This window comes from Ceratosolen solmsi, unplaced genomic scaffold, assembly GCF_000503995.2.
Source record: "Ceratosolen solmsi marchali unplaced genomic scaffold, CerSol_1.0 scaffold6, whole genome shotgun sequence".
Lineage (NCBI taxonomy): Eukaryota > Metazoa > Arthropoda > Insecta > Hymenoptera > Agaonidae > Ceratosolen > Ceratosolen solmsi.
In genome coordinates, this window is record NW_011948414.1 from 1236078 (window position 1) to 1254470 (window position 18393).

The 18393-nt window shown below is 30.6% G+C and overlaps 1 protein-coding gene and 1 long non-coding RNA gene across 2 annotated transcripts in view; one reads left to right on the plus strand and one right to left on the minus strand.

Annotated features, from left to right (window-relative positions):
* Positions 1-18393, minus strand: part of FoxP (forkhead box transcription factor P) — a 375202-nt gene that overhangs the window by 312230 nt on the left and 44579 nt on the right. The window lies entirely within an intron of this gene.
* Positions 5211-8360, plus strand: LOC105367788 (uncharacterized). The gene is made up of 3 exons (XR_913073.1): positions 5211-5380; positions 6103-6195; positions 7993-8360. It is a non-coding gene; the product is annotated as an uncharacterized LOC105367788 (long non-coding RNA).

Below are 18393 nucleotides of genomic sequence, written 5' to 3' on the forward strand. Positions count from 1 at the left end.
AGAAATATGGAAGAACATTTTCTTACAAAATGTACGTTATTTATTCATGTATATTATAAATAAAGTATAAATGTTCGAATTCCCTCGTGCATCTATGATTAACAATTAAGGACACGATTCCTTTCAGCTCAAACTAAAATATTGCAAATAAAAGCATGAAAAAGCCTATTTCATTATAATTCTCGTGCCTTGCAAAACCAAGTAAAATGAATTCATAGAATAAAAAAGAAGCGAAGAGCTCGAGCGCATCATGCATTGGACGCTCTTATTTAAATAACACAAGAGGCATCGTCAATAAGGCCAACAATAGTTCCTTTCGATAACAAATGCCGCACCACTCGCACGTATATGGATACACACACGCGGAAAGGCGCAAGCGATCGGAAAGCATTTATTCGACTTACCGGCCTTCGACACATTTATCACGAGGGTTCAATGTAATCTAATGTACAGTGCTTCATACACTGGCACTTAATAGCAGAAATTTTACATATTATATTTCTTGCTTAATTTATTTACAATTTCATCCGTATTCTATCACCTCGGAACAAGTACTTCTACACACACTACTACCGTCGTCCATTTTATCTTATAAATTAACATTCCCTAATATTTTCACAAAACTTTCAAATTAACGTACATGTAAATTTATTATTATCATTGTAGTGGTTGTTGTTGGTTTTGTTATGGCCGTTGTTACCATTATCTGTCTATGTATTCTGTATTTTTGTGTGCGTATGTGCGCGTGCGTGTGTAAGCACTTGCGCATACATATTAAAAGTGATTAGTGAAATGAACGAATAATCGAATATATTTTAAAGTATACGCACATAAGATTTTGCAAAAATGAAAAAAATTATATACTTGGCATTGATTGTGAAATATAGCGTATAATCATAATTTTATATATTAACTAACTATAGAATATTTATGGATAAATGTGATTAAAACAATTTTTATTCCGTCATGACGTTTATAAAATTCTTTTTATTTAATCCATTTTTCAAACTTACTAATCTATTTAATATTATTCATTAATTTATTTAAGATTTCGTAATTTTTATTCCGAAAGTTTCGATTAACTTATTATTATAATTATTATTGCATTATCAGGTATACAATTAATGTTTACAGCAGAACAAATTCTTAATAAGAATTACATATATTTTTTTGATAATTTATGATTTACACGAATTTTTTATGAATTCTCTTTATCAAATATTCTGTTAAAAAAAAAAAAAAAAAAAAAAAGAACTTTAAACAGAAAGAAAACGAAACCATTCATTTTTATCGATTAATCGAAATACATAACGCGTATGATTAATTTACTATTTTCTCTTAAAGTTAATAATTTTTCTGATAATTGTGTTCTTGGTTTATGCATTATTAAAATTCCATTAAAATTTGCTTTATACATAATTATTATAGGAGGTTCGAATAGCGTGGAGTACGAAAGATAGATTTTGATGATTTATTTCTTATCGGTATCGAATATAATTATTAGCATAATCGTTTTAGTGGCTAGTGAGAGCTAGTAATGCTTGATTAATAATATCGTCGATTATTCATAGCATTAACAATCACATGTAATAATTCATGAATGAAGAAATCTCTAATGAAATTTATTTTAGAAAAATTAGATATTTATTTAGAAGGCTTAATTAAAATATTAGATCTGATAATAATTGATACACCCATATGTAATTTGAAAAAAAATATCGAAATTATTTGATGACAGGCATATTTTAAATTCGCATACATAGATCGCATCAAAGTTAATTTGAATTTGACACTATTCACTTGAATTATTGCATAAAATTCTAATGAAATTTTGACCTAATATTGTTAACATTAAGATAAATTCAATATCAACCTATATACGGTAAAAATGTATAAATGTTTCGGTAAATGCAGTGGCTGTATAAAGAGCTATTTTCATTAAATTTACGACACAACAACCAGAGTGTAAGCACATAAAGTATTTATAATTAATTAATGCCAGACTCAAATCGGATTATATCCGTATAAAATGAATTCTTCAAACTGATATTAGTGTCTCGGAAAATTTTTTACACAAATCATTTTGAAAAACAACGTGCCAAGTAATTAATATAAAAGCGATGGATAGTTGAAAAATTAAGCGAACCCTTGGATAATAATATTTTCCTAATTAATCAGCTGGAGATTTTTGCATAAGTTACAACTTAATCGAGCTTGGACGCAGAAATAAATGCTCGTTTGCGCTCGAGGACACCTTGGACTAGTCGACGCCTTTGTTTACTCTGGCACGTGTCGTTATTTTTCAAGCGGAGCGTCATCGTCTCGACTGTATATCATCGCCCATTCAGCCTATCGAAGGAAACAAAAAAAAAAAAAAAAAAAAAAAAAAAAACAAAAAAAAAAAATTAGAATAAAGCCTCTTTCCCGTGCTGATCGCTTGCCATAATTATTCGAGCGCTATTGGAGCAAAAAGTGCGAATTATTCTGAAATTAGATTGCAACTTTTATCATGATCAACGAGCAAATTGAAATACAAGCTGCATCCGAAGCATTCAATTATTAGTTAACAGCTTGTCGACAATAATGATAGCGGTAATGGAACGGTAAATCCTTGCACCGATAACGAAAGGGAAGAATTCCCAGACGAGAGAAGACGCCCTCTCTGTTACATTTCACTTCACCTTACTGACCGGCCATCGGCCGCAAGTTCCATAAATAAAATGTGGCCGACTGTTTGCTCAGCCTCTGCTTTCCCTTAAGCGCTCTCTCTCTCTCTCTCTCTCTCTCTCTCTTTTTATTTGGCCAGTCTAAGCCTCGCGATTCCGATGAATATAGACAAAGTCCGTGGACTCGACGAGCGACACTGAACAGGTCACTCGCTGTGGCCTTATCTGGCGACTTAAACAACGGATACGACATTTACAAATTTGGTAAGGACAGGTATTGATCTGGAAGGGAGAATATTTTCGTGATTGCCTAATTTCGAAAATGGTTCGTCATATTCTAGCTGAAAATCAGAACTTTGGAAATTGCATATTTGTAAGAACATTATTCAGATTAAAATACTGATTTGATATTTATTGGAAGAAATGTGTGTCGAATTTTGTACATATATTATTGAGATAGATTTTGATAATCGCCAGCTGATAAAAGCAATAATGTTATTTAAGAAGTTGAATTTTCTGCTTATATAAATGTTAAATTATTAATTATAAATGAAGCTCTAGTTTAATCAAATCATGCCCCAACAAATGCCCCGGCTGGTTTAAAAATTTATCTTGTTATATTATCTTTTTATATAATAGGTAATTATTTATTATCTTGTAAGCGTATAGAAATATCTAAAAGTCGATACAATAAGGTCCGAATAATTGTGCAAAATTTTCTTCTATTTAGCAATATCTTTTCGAGGAAAAAAAAGAAGAAAATGCTATTTCTTCTAAATTATCGAATGTGAACGAATTCTGCAAAATATCTTAATAATTGCCTTACAATTCGCAATCGCAATGTCCAAATTAGTTGAGTGCTTGATGAAAAACATTTTCTTTAATCTACTATTACAAGTTTTGCATTTATCGAAAAGTCATATTAACAATCAAGAACAAACAAAAAAAAAAAAAAAAAAAAAATCAACGCGAATTCGTCTAAAAGTTGTTTTTTTCGCGAAATCGTAATCGTCCTTCACCTACACATGCAAGCAAATTACGCTAGCGATAAGGGTATGAAAAAAAAAAAAAAAACGGAAGATAAGCAATTTTCTGCGTTAACGCACCGAGCGTACATGTTTTACGTCATACTTATTTATTTTACAATTCTTTTCTTGCTTATAATATATGTTGGTTTTCACGAAGTGTGAATCATGACACCATAAAATATTTTTATTTATAAATACAATACTTGACGCGAAAGATAAAATTCCGAAAATCATTTCTTCTGAAAATCATATCATTTATCTACTACTCGTCGACTTCTATAAATGATTACTAACGCGTTAATTCAAATTTCATTAGGTAATATTGTTAAAAATACTATAAAATAATATGTTATCTGGAAATGTAATCGTAATTCAATGTTAAGGCAAGGCTCGATTGCCACGCGTACAAATAGCCTTCGATTACGAGAGAAAAAGTAATTCACAAGAAAATTGGCAAAAGCACAAGCATGCTTAGCACGAAACAAAATGAAAAATACAAACAGCCGCTTAATTATAATTGATAATACATTATCGAAAGGCGTCAGGTCTACTTCCTCTCGAAAGTTCAGCGATAACTTATCCGCATGCGGTTCCGTATGCGATTAACTTGAATTTCTTTTTCCTTACGCAATCACTCTAGACACACCAAATCGCTCCATTCCATCGGACGTCCGGAGCATAATTATAATCTTAAAAGCCAACCAATACGTGCATTTCTACAAGCATACCCGAACGAAATATCCAACCTACGACCACGGCTTATAGACTCGAGCATACAGACACTCGAAAAATGACTGAGGGGATCGAGGTCCTTGACGCACTGCACTTGCACTTTAAAAGCGAAATCCAAATTTTAATCCGTCCCTAGTGACATTAATTTAATTAAATATATCTACTCAACAAGTGCGGTGTTACACGACATTACGAATTTTCTCGTCATAAAATCTGTAAATTTCCATTATCCCAATCGAATTAATTCAATGTATTATAATTGGTATTCGCGCAAAATTTCGCCTAAAGACTTTGTTTCGACGACGAGTCTTAATTGCGCACAATTAAGCTTACAATAGCTATTAATTATATATCACGATAAAATGACAATGGTTAGATGTAGATTATGTAAATGTAAATAAATCTTACGCAGGAGGTGATAAGGTACTTCATAAGAGATATCATAAATAATGATTATAATTATTAAATCGCGAATATGATAAAGCAAACTTTGTATTCGCTAAATCTATTACGTGGAACAATTTATTTATTAATAAATCAATCTTTACTTTTAACATATTAATTCATTAGATAATATTCACAAAGAGCTTGATAAGTTCCACTAAAGACCTAAATGTGTTTATCGATAAAAATATTCAATTATTTGAAATCTCCCATTAGAATTCATTGGAAAATTGCTACCAATTATATCGCACACATACTTATCGCATTCTAGATAAAGAGATATTCTTTAAAAAAGAATTTTTCACGGTAACTACCTTAAAGTAGGTTGCACTCTGTCCGTTGTATTTCAATAGAGAATTGCATACACACCTTATCGAACGCTGGTATCGAATTTACGAGTTTAATATACATGTATCGATAATAAGTGCAGGAACGTGCGAGTGCATTGATTTATGTGCCAGATGGATTTTCTTTTTACATTTTGAATGCTGGTTAATAAGTCCAAGACACGTGAGTATAATCACACTTTTCATTTTTATAAGAAGCTTGTCAGGCCGAATGATATACATACACACGCGAGCACATATTATTAATTGCTAAAATATTGCATTTATTCCGATAGATCGTTTTTACATCTTATTGATTAAGAAATAGATTGACAGTCGGTTAAATGTTTGAAATAATAGATGTTGAATGGGGGATAAATTTTCCGAAAATTAAGACATTTAAAATAAATTTTTACATTTTTAGCGAAGAAAATGTGTATTTGATGAGAAAAAAATCAAAATAATAAATAAGATGTGCGTATTGAGTCAAACTAATCATAAAATTCACAATGACAAAGCACCTTATTTTACGTAACGAAATTCGTACATAAATATATCTAATATTTACATTATTCATTATTATATTATTTATTTTAAAGCAAAATAAAGCTCTTTTTTCATCTTGATAATCTATCAGTTATGTTTCGAGCACATCACAATGGTAATCGTGATGTTGCATGTTACATGTTACAAACTATTCTTGAATTATCATGAACCAACATGATATTTTATTATTCGAATCCTCGTATATATATATATATATATATATATATATAGAGAGAGAGAGAGAGAGAGAGAGAGAGAGAGAGAGAGAGAGAGAGAGAGAGAGTACATAATGCTTATTAACAAAAATTCAATCTAAATTCATAATAAAAATTTTTCTTTTTGTAATAAACATTGTTACAGAGACGGATAGGAGCACCTTACGATAATTGTCAGACATGTTCGCGAATGTTCCGTTAAAGCATCGAGCCGACGATCCCCGAGGAACGTTGAACAGTAAGAAATTAAGATAACGTTCATAGCTCGTTTGAATGCATCCAAGATTTGCCCCTCGCGTCAAGTGTGAGCCAAACTCATGTCGGCCATTATGATCGTCACGGGCAAGAAAAGGTTGTTCCAATGGCCCATGACAGTTAAAATTAATACCTCACTCTCTCACATTCGCTCACTTTATCTCTCCTCCTCCTCCACCTCCTCCTGACCGACAACCCCCTCTCCCCACGACCCACGCTCAACCCACCCCAACACTCATTCTCTCACTCTCTCTTTCTCTCTCGCAGACAACATAAATGCCTCCACTACCTATGCTAAACTCGCCCAAGGCCGATCGATTTCTCGCGATGCCGTTGAACGAATACACGTGAGTTCGCACGTGCTCGCCCTGAGCTACCAACCAATACGACTCACCCATGTGGATCCGAGACTTTTTTAACTGTTGAGTTTTTTGGCTAATGAGTATTTATGGATTGTTCGATAATTGCCCACTGGGAATTAAGACAAAATTCCATATTGATAATAGGCGAATTTACGAAATATAGGGAATTATTAAATTACTAGTTGTTTCTGGATTATGTGGCGCTCGTTATTTTCTAGGTTTATCATGGGAAACCAATTTTGAGATGAAAATTATAAGAATTAAATATTTCGTTTGTGGCATGCATTGCGTACTTTCGAGCCTGGCCATTCAATATTCACTTATATCGTTCAAAGCTGCTAAATGCAACAAGAATCACAAAAGGTGATACGTAAGAGTTTAGAATTTCACACGTCTTACGGATTTCTTGTTTTCGTGTTTACGTATTTGGCTTGCACATGTACATAAAAACGCGAAAATTTTTACTACGCTCATGCTTCTCTGTTACAAGTGTTATGTATGTATGAGTCAGAAGGAAACATTATAAATTCCTTATGTCTATTCATTCCAACAAACATTGTGTAAATTAGAATGTTTTGGTTTATAATTACTTTTCGGAACTACTTGAAAATAATAGTCGTTTTCATGTTTTTTTTTTTGTTTTTTTTTTGTTTATTATTATTTATTTTTTATACAATTTTTATGTTTCCGCGTATTTTATTATCTTTCCCGTTAGATATATATATATATATATATATATATATATACATATATATATATATCTTAAACGTCATGTACCTTTTATAATTCTGAAGTATATTTTTAAGTGTGGAAAATTCAATGAAATTCTGTTTAAAAAATGATAACTAGAATTATGTTTGTGAATTATAAGTTTCTGAGTAATGCGTTACTTTATAATATTACTTTTGTTTATGTAAAATATCAAATGAATATTTACCAGCGTTAAGGTAATAACGTTAAGGTAATATAGACAATTCCTTTTTCTTCACACCTTTATATTTTCTACTAAGCACATGTGCTCAACACTGAAAACGATAAATTATTTAGTATTTTAGTATTCAATCTCTTAGTCATATTTGAGATAATTTTCCAATACGAATGAGTAATTTAAAATAGCTCTACAAATAATGAATTCAGGATATATTTCAAAGAAATTACATATGAGAAATATGTAAAACAGAAACAATTGATTTATAATCTTAGCAGCATTACAATACTGATTTCAAATCAAATCAATAAAAGCATTATGAAAGTCTCATTTCTTATGATTTCATTTTAAGATTTTTGTCGGATTATTACCATAAAATTTTATGCAAAATCGTGATTTTTTTTTTTATTTTTATTTTACCTTTAATGTTTTTTCCGCAGAATGGTTTGCCTATAAACTTCATCAATTACAAATTTCTTTATGATTACAGGCCTTTTCACAATAAAGCAACTAATTTGGAGCAAACGGAAGAGTTCAGAAATCAGCTATATTTGAACAAACAGATAATTTATTCACTTCCTGTAGCCGCTTAAAAAAGGCCTCTTGCAATCTCTTGCGCAAGCGACTCGATCAAATTAACAATGGGAGTACTTTAAATATTTAAAAACAAAGGAGAAAGCACTTATCTCACTACGAAAACAACATCGATAAAATCAGATTGTGTATAATTTGAATTTTTGTAAATAATTAAGAGAAAAATTATTCAATGACTACCGATAACAAACACCGACTTGCGACCTCTGCATAAATTCAAATAATTTATTGTATTAGAATGAAATAAACAGCACTTTTCATTTCAACACATAATAAATGTACCGATCGATACCAATTGTTATCATCATTATTATCATTATTAACTCATATCAAATTTAACTATTATTTTTGCTAAATTAAAAACAATATTATGAAACTCTGCTTAACACATACCAATGTTTCGAATAAAATGTCTGTGGTATACAGGAAATTACTTATTCAATCTACTGTACTTTAGTCACCGACTTGAATGTATAGAGAAAAATAAAAGACTGTTTGATATTAAGTTAACGATTTTAATTTCTTTGAATTTTATGCAGAATGTGTTATGTTATTGTGGAAATTTACTTCAAATATGTTTTTTTCGCGTCTGTTGACAATAACGAACACGAATAAAAAAAAAAAAGGTAACATTAACATTTTTTGCAAATACGTATTTGTTAAATTGCCGATTACATGTCACAAGTCCAGCAAAAAATATATATGTGCAATTTAATTAGATATTCCAATTCCATGAATCCTATTATTTTCAATTGAATTACTTTTACCAAGTACTGCATTAATGCCAAAAGTACAGAAAAACCAAAAGAACGTAAAAAAAAAAAAAAAAAAACAAACAAACAGTTGACGAAGAGAAGGTTAATTTAATATCGAATAGTAGATATCTTGACAGAAGGCATGCCAAAAGTGAAGGCAGCAAGAGACTTTTTCATATACATTATTTACGCGGAGAACAATAAGGAAACGAGCATAAAAACAATGAGCGAAGTGCGGCTATGTACAGAGCAGCGTAACACTGGTCGGTGCGCGTGCGCGCACACATGCACGTACTTACGCTCGCGTATGCATCGATCTCATCTGGGGGATCGATGCCGCGTGACAAGATAAAAATTATCATGCGTACTAGTGTGCGCGTCTGTGTATGAGTCTGTGTTTGCTGGCATTTGCGTTACTTGCATTTACGCTACGGCTGACGCAAACTCGCAACGGCCTGTGTGTGTATCTCTCTTTCTCTTTCTCTTTCTCTTTCTCTTTCTCTCTATCTATCTCTGTCCACACCATCACAACCCCCCCCCTCCCCCGACCCTCCCACATTTGCGCCTACACCTGTTGACAGTGCGATATCCGCCAGACTCACCGGTTTCTCTCCCTTTTATTCAGCCTTCCCTCTCTTTTTCTCGTTGCCTCGCTTTTGAGCTGCACTTTTTGTTTCTCTTAGGTCACGGGCTTTTGAATCAAATTCCTCGCCCGCCTCTACGTCTTCCAACTCCTTCTCCTCCACCACCTCCTCTTCCTCTTCTGCTTCGTGCTATTATTCTTATTATTATTGGGCTTAGTGCTATTATTACTTGATCTGTTGTAGATAAATGCCGATTTGGAGAAGTGACAGTATTTCATGAATCACTGTTACATTCTCGATGTATTATTAACGAAATCGAATTTCGGACGGGAATAAGCGCCTGACGTTGTATATCCACTCGATAGGCAACCATTCTCAATTAAATTTGTTCCTTCGATAAATTATCTGGGAAGTCGTATATCGACAAAATTTTACTGAAATTACCATGTGATTTCAATGTATTATCATACACTACTCTGAAAATATCTTTCAACGTGATTTACAGCACAATTGCTTATGTCGTATAGGCTAACTAATATTCTTAAAATTCTCGCTGATGCCTGGTTATTCGATCGCTTCCTCGAAATCACTCAATGCCAACTATACGCTACTCCTCTTTTTTTCCAGGCTTTTTTCCTCTTGAAAACATAACATTTTCTACAGTCTTTCGCTCGAGCGCCAATAACCATATCGAAATTCGCAAAATAGAGCATCAAATCACACGCGCGCACTTTCTACATCACATCTACGCACGTGCGTACAAACAAACACATACCACCTTCCGTCCGTCCTTCTTCTCGTTTCTTTTCGCCGGCTGACTAACTTCGCGACAATGGCTATTAGCGACGGGGCAGGCTAATTCTCAGGCTTCGTTCTCCCCGCTTATCCCGCGCACATCGCCAAGAGCGCACGCTAGCCGAAAAATCGCGGGAAATTCAAAAATTAGCTCGCGACCAACCGAGAATGAGCGAAAAAAGGGCGGCGAAGCGTCGCGATGCCGCGCGTACGTCAGAGCTGCCGCCGCGACTATGCCGAAGTGAACAGCCCGTGGCGACGACGACGGCCCCCACGTTGTTTGTTTCGCCAGTGGCCTGTTTACATGTTGACTCTGTTTACGCGTTTCGTCCGCCCCTCCCACGCTTCTCTCCCTCCGGCCCCTCCAGCGCCGCTGCCGCCGTCGCCGTTGCCGTCGCCGTCGCCGTCGCCTCCACCTCCACCGTCACCACCATCGACTCGACACTTGGCGGCCGATGGACTCGCGTGTGTGCACACATGTCCGCCTCCCCCTCCATTGACTCCAATACAACTGCAGCGAGTTCGCTTTTCATTTGCGCTTTTGATGTGGGTTCGTTTGTTGCCTCGCGCCTCCCGTTCCCAACTTTTCCTTCCGATCAGCTGAGGCGCTCGCGAGCCGTCGACGTATCTAATTTTAATTCGACCCGCACGTCCAAATCATCAACAATACAACTTGCGCATCGAATCTTACTTGGAAGCACCAATTATCTATCGCTGTAATGAGGTAATAAACATGTGCCCCTGCAATGCACGTCAGACATTATCATTACTATCTGCTAATCAGTTTTCATTAGTACGTTAATATAATAATTACCTGTGCCTAAATTACCTACGACTTATTTTTCCTAATTTATCTACGATATTTCTGATAATAAGCTCATTGCGATCCTGCACTTACCCGATCCTTCGATCCCGCGATTTCCATCCCCCCCCCCCCCCCCCCCCGCTTTCCCCCCCCCCCCCCCCCAACCCCCTATTAATCCCCATAATTCTCCGTTTTTCAATTCTCTTTCCGTAATATAAACGTTCGAGCATTCGATAAATACATATTATGTTGACAAAATTAAGAAATCAATAAGGGGAGAAAAAGTAAATTTACATATAGGATAGTTTTTTATTATGTAAAACGAAGACAAATAAACGACTATTTATAGCTTGCTGTTTTCATACGCAATTTGCAATATAACAAAGTATTATTGATAAAACTCTGAATTTGTTATTAAGACAATATTGTTGCTTAAATGTTTTAAATATTTAAGATTTAAAACATTAAATAAAGTATTGAGTACGTGGTCGAAATTTGAGAGGTCGCAAGATTACTCGCATGCCTTGTAATTGTACGTACATTGTTTATAATTTCAATGTCCGTAAATGTAGCCAGGACGGAAATAAATTTTTTATCTTAAAAATTTCGTTTAGCCTTACGAAAAGATAAGTGTAAGCGTTAAAGTACGAAGCATTTTCTTGTATTGTAACAATTGCTTTCGTAATTCTGCTTAACAATTAGTATTTTATATTTTCTTGGTATTTAATTCTACTTTAACGTATGTTGAGCTCATTTTCTTAATTTTTGATTGAATATTGAATATTGAACAGCACCCCGTCAGTTAATTATTTAAATAATGTCACACCGCAATCAGCAAGTTCTGTAGTTGGAATATGGAATCAATTTGATCGGCATTTTTATGCTTTTGGTAAATTTATAAACTCTGCTAATCGAATACGCCATTTATTTGTAATTGCAAATACATTACAAATAAAATTGCCAATCATTTAGATTGTAAAATTGTAATAAGAAGTAACGGTCGATTACATTTTTAACTGGTTAATTATAATGGAAAGTTGTTCCTCAACATTACTATTGATAATACAAATCAATCTATTGCGTTTAATCGATCAGCTTTTCTCCTCGTGAAAAATAAGAGTAAAAATTGAGGAGTAAAAAGTACAAAAGAAAGCCGCAAAATACGAAGCTTTCAGAAACGGTATTAGTTATTCGAAAATGTGACTGCCATAGAAATTGTGGCTATAATTGTCACCTTAACGCATAACAATGGGCATTGGAGATGCAAAGAAGCCGATGCCTGAATTTTTTTCATCTGGACGTCTCCGTGAGAGTAAGTGAAAGGTATTATATTTCCATATGGATTGGTAGAATAAGTTTTGTTTTTTTTTTTTGTTTTGTTTTTTTTTTTGTTTTTTTTTTTGTAAAATGACATCCTTATTTATTAGAAAATATGCGTAAATAATGTTTACATTTTCTGCCATTAATCATGCTGTTTGTTAGCAATCTATCCAATGTAGAATTCTTTTTGCAATTAATTTGGATATTGCCATTATCGAAGGTTCAGAGAATAATACTAAGGTAATAATAATGCATATTTCAGTTCAGTTGCAAAAGACTTAAGTAATATTTTCTAACAAGTGATAATAGACTATCGATCATTATCTTATTTTGCTTAATAATTGAATATGTTTTGAATTTATTATGAAATCTATTTCGAATATGAATCTGAATTTATAAACATAATCAATTCATATAATTGTCTATAAAACCTATTACTGCGTTTGGATTATTACGGTTTTAAAATTTAATTAAATTGAATTAAATTAATTATTATTTTAGAATTAAGAAAAAAGGTCTTATAAAAATTTATTTAAAAAGCATTGATTAAACCAGTGTGACCTATTGTATTGTGAAGACTTTTTGAAAATCGATAGATATATGGTTTTGTTATTTGTGTACCTAAAACATTTTAATCTTGTTAACCTTAAGAATGTACCTAAACATACACGTCATAGAAAATAAAGTGAAAATAATTTATTGATTAAAATACACGTTTCAACATTTTACAAACTGCAATGGATATTCTCGTTACCTTTATTTTGAAATTATGCTTTAACTATTATTTCTGAATGAATATGTTTAGAATAAATTATTTTTAATTTAATTTATTTAAATGCATGATTTGTGATTTAAACTTTTTTTAAGAGTTCTTTTTTTTTAAGAATTTTTAAATGTAATGAATTGTGTAAATAATTTTTGAATGATTTTATAGAATTTAAAGATATTTAAGAAATATAATGCAAATTATTAACATAAACTTCAGTTTCTATGTGTAATTTTTTTGTATTTTTCATCCTCTATTAATTCGGAACAATTTTTTTTTTTTTTTTTATAAATATTTTTACAATTCAAGCCATATGTAATTGCAAATTTTTATTTCAAATTTATTTTTATTGCATTTATATTTTTAAAATGTAAGGCAACAAGGTCCTATTTCTTTGTTGTTATGGAATGAAAAATCCGTAATCCTATTTTTAAAGAGGGAATACATCTCTATTTTGTGTAAAATTAATTTAATTCAAATGCTTACCCATAAAATACGTTCTTTATGTTTCCTTCATTAGTATTTTCATATTTTCATGCCGATTTATATAAATATTCTTTACATTATTATGATTTTGTGATTACAACTCCGGGAAATATATGATTAACCTAAGCTTTATAAATCGGTACAACTTTAATTTTCTATATGTTTAGTCATATTGAAATCATAATGTTATTTGTTTTCAGTTTTGCCGACACATTTAATATCATCTGAATAAATACGATAAAATTAATATTCAATTAATTATTTGATTTCTTTATTTATTATATTCATCGTGTTTATAAATAATATTTATAAAAATTCGAACATTTTATCAAAGTAGATCATATATAGTTAGATACTTGAGAAATGATATAGTTTTCAAATTCAAGTGTTGTAGCCGAATTTGAATATAAGAAATAAAACAGATATTTATCATATTGAATATTTAAGAACTTTGAATATTATGATTAGGTTAGTGATGTATTGTTATGAAATTCAATGTATATAATTAAGATATTAAAAGATAAAATAACAGATAAATGTTTGGTTATGATTTTCCTTAAAGGTTACTTTATAACGAAATAGCCTTATTCGGTAATAAACAAAACAGAAGAAAAAAACCTTGTCCATAATAATAAAAAGTAGGCGTGAGCTTTCTCTGTTAAATTTTAATTTAACTAATCCTGGATTACGACAAATTGTCTTCCACTTTGTGTACCATGAATTACGTACTTATTATAGATACGAAGGCTTATAATTTCAAAGACAACGCAAGAAAAGGAAAAGTCGTCACTATAGCTTGAATTAAATGAAAATACGAATTTTTACACGCTACAATTACCAATTATGATACATGCATACAGCAAAGTCAGATCGGAACTCCGATCGCGAAACCATTAATATTCCCAATGAGCTCATACCGGCTACACTGCCTGTACATGAATACTTGTGCAAGATTATCATCTCCGACTTTCCGTCGACATCCTGTATACTATCTGTTGCACAAATGTATTTCCCTTTACCCCTCTCTCTCCCTCACTCACTCACTCACACACACACACACTCTCTCTCTCTCTCTCTCTCTCTCTATCATCAATGCCGCCGTCGCTTTATCTTTTTCTATCTTATTCCCTCTCGTTGTTCGCACATTGCCATTCACTTTTGTATCCCTTCTCCTCTGCCTTGTTTATTTATCCGTTCGGTGCCTGTGCATTATTCGCGGAATGATTACGACATTCGACTGATGCTGACTGATGGCGGTGGCGAACATCATTTTGTTGCTCCTTTCTATTGCAGTTTACTGTATTACATTCTAGGAATGTACACGATGACGCATGTCAATTATTTCTTGTTAAATATTCTAAGATGAAATATATTGTAAATTATTACTTAAGTTTAAAAAACTTGTAAAGTAATTTATTTTTTACAGATTTTATATAGCTATGCAATTATAATCTCGAAAGATAAGTACTACTATTAAAATTTTTTTTATTAATACTTGTATATGAAGGAACAGCTTACTTGCATATTAGCATGTATATGTTCATGAATCGAGTCAAGTTGCAATAATGACTTCACATATTTTAATTTCTCAATGTTTTTTTTTTTTTTATATGAGGTGGAATTAAAGAACTCTCCTTTCTAATTGGATTATATTGATAAATTTTCGAAATTAAAGAGTTTTACAATCTAAATTTTAAATTATTTTAATCGTATATAATCATTTGCCTTTTCGCTATTGTGATGTTAAAATTATTATATATTAATGTATCTCTATGTATAAGAAAGATTATTATTATATTAATATCGTATCGTATAGAGAATTTTCAACGAACATTATAGTTATTCTTTCAAAAAATTATGAACTCTAATTTTTCAATCAATGTATCACGTTTATTATCTCGAAACGCAAGAGTTTTTGTTTTAAAGTAACAAATTATTGAAGTATGGGATAACAGTTTTAATATATAAAATACATAATTAATAGTTCATGTATAGTCTTACACGTCAATGTGTTTTATTAGTTCATTATATTAATTGACGTTGAAATATAACGATATATTGAATATTAATGAAATATTAATTTTTTTTTTAGATAGAAACATTGATCATAAATTTGAGTTTATGCTAAAATAGTCTGTGTTTACGTATAATATAATCAAGTTAATATTAGTATTTTGTATTACTCGCGTTAAAATTTGTCACAATGCCAATACTTTTAATCATTTTTTCACTAATACAATGTTAAAAGGTTTCTTAATTTGTAAAGTATTTTGTAATTAAATTCCAAAGTCTTAAATTAAAATAAAACGTAATGATTAAATATATATATATATATATATATATATATATATTTAATGTGTATATATAATTAATCTGAAATAATCTAACTGTGATCATTAGTATTTTTATAGCTTATATTAATATTTTTATAGCACATATCAATAAGACAGTTTTAAATTATCATGAACAAAAATTAACTTTATATATACAAATTTTTGTATTTGTCAGTATGTTTGTATATCCTGACAATTGCAACGCTCTACTTAACTACACGAGACGGCGTTACGTAGGCGCCTTGTGCATTGTCTTGGCATACGCACACTCCTTTGTTGCTTCAGTAAAATCATACTTGATACGACAAAGCATAATATATTATATATTGTATGCTTTCATATTTTTCTCGAGTTTATTCTAATAGGATCCGCAAGAAATTGGAGTAAAATTATCTCAAAATTAATGTTTGCAAATAAATTGAATGAAAATAATGTCTTTAGTCAAATCAAGTTTATAATATGACAAATAAATATTGCGCTTATTATTATGAATGAAATTAAATGGAATTGCGAAAATTTATAGGTATACCGCATGTATATCGGTTATATCTGCAAGTATACGTATAATGTTAATAAATAGGCATGTTATCTTTTATATTTCCAAAACAGGTTAATCGTTGTTAATCTATGATGACTTATTGTTTAGTTTTTCTCACACGATTCCTGGATATAAACTTGTTTTCTAATCCTTTATCAATTTTTTCTAATTTATTTTTAAATTTATATTCATAATACATATAAAACTTTATGTAAATGATCGCATATGTTTATTACTGAGTCAATTTTAAATATTAAGTCAAAACAATGATCAATCTCGGTATTATAAGTTATGTTGAAAAAAAAATTCAATCTCGTTTTAGCTTTTTAAATAATTATTATGCTGATTAAAGACGTTTCCACAAAATTATCTTCATATAAATCTTTGTATTTTTCCTAATCATACCAATTATTAGCTAAAATATATTCTGTTTTTTTATTATTATGAATTTTTAATTAAATATGTTTTTTATTTCATTTAGTACGAAAGTAATGCAAAGTTTGTTCATACTTTCTTGTCTGGTTAAAAGATATTTAAAGCATTACATTTTTTATTAAGAATCAGAAAATGTTTATAGAGATATTTTTATTCCTTATTTGTCTAGATTCATTCATATTACATTTGTATTGTCATCTTACGATCCTTTAAGTAGAAATTTTATAAAAACGATTTTATAATCAATCAAACGATAATAAAAAAAAAATAATCAATAAGTTATTAAGGTATTAATTATATCTATTCCCTAATGAATTAAAATGCGATAAATATACTTCTGCTTTTCATATGCGAAAGTATCCCTCACTATTCTATCCTTTTATGCTCACAAATAAATGTTTTTTCGTTATGTACTATCATTTCACAGATTTGTGACACGTTGCTTGAATTGCCTTAGTACAGTATTCATGTGATAGAATGTAGATTTGTATCTCCTGCTGTGACGATGGAGAAATGGGAAGAATATTTATTTATAATAAATATTTTATATCTAGCCAGTTTTATATTAGTCAATCAGTTTAATCAGTGTCAGTTCGAATAGAATACTAAATAACTTAGTACATTAAAAATTTATTATGTAATATTTGTGTGTGTGTTTAAGTAATATAATATCGAGTATATGCATATTTCGTTTTTCTAGAATTTATGAATATTGTATTTGAATCGAAAAATATATTTCATTTATATTTAAAAATTTGAAAATTGTTTTATGTTCATCAATCATATTTTTAATAAGTTACTCGTTAATTACTGTGTGCAATTTTTTAATTATTTTACATTTTTAAGATTTACTATAATCTACTTTTTTTATATAATCGTATTATGTATTAATTTATAGTTTAACGAAGCACTTTTTCGCTAATTTAAAAATTCTTACGTTTACTTTACTTTATTGTATTTTATATCCAATGTTCAGTTTCAGTCGTGATAATTCTACATCAAAATATATTTCATAATACATTTATTAATCTCAATTATATTTAAAATTAATTATATGAATTCCAATACACATAAGTAATTATAAATATTTTTTTTATTGGCTATTATATCTCTTATCTTACATTTATTATGGTATAAATTGAACTTTTAATTTAACTTGTTAGAAAATTTATAAACTTTGGTTAATGAATTATGTGTATTTGACATTTTCTTTATGGCTGGAGTCGTATTTTTTTGACATAATACTTCAACTTTTCTCTCTTTATGTAAAAGCATAATTATCATGTCCTATAAGACACTTCATACTTTCTACTGGCTGATCCCTTCAATATATTATCATTATTATTTTTTTTTTGTTTCTGTAATTTATTACCAATAATTACATACAGTGTTTACAAATTAATATTGTTTTATATCTTAATTTTATTATCATTCGATCGCTAATATCGTTAATACATACAATTTATATAATTTTTAATTG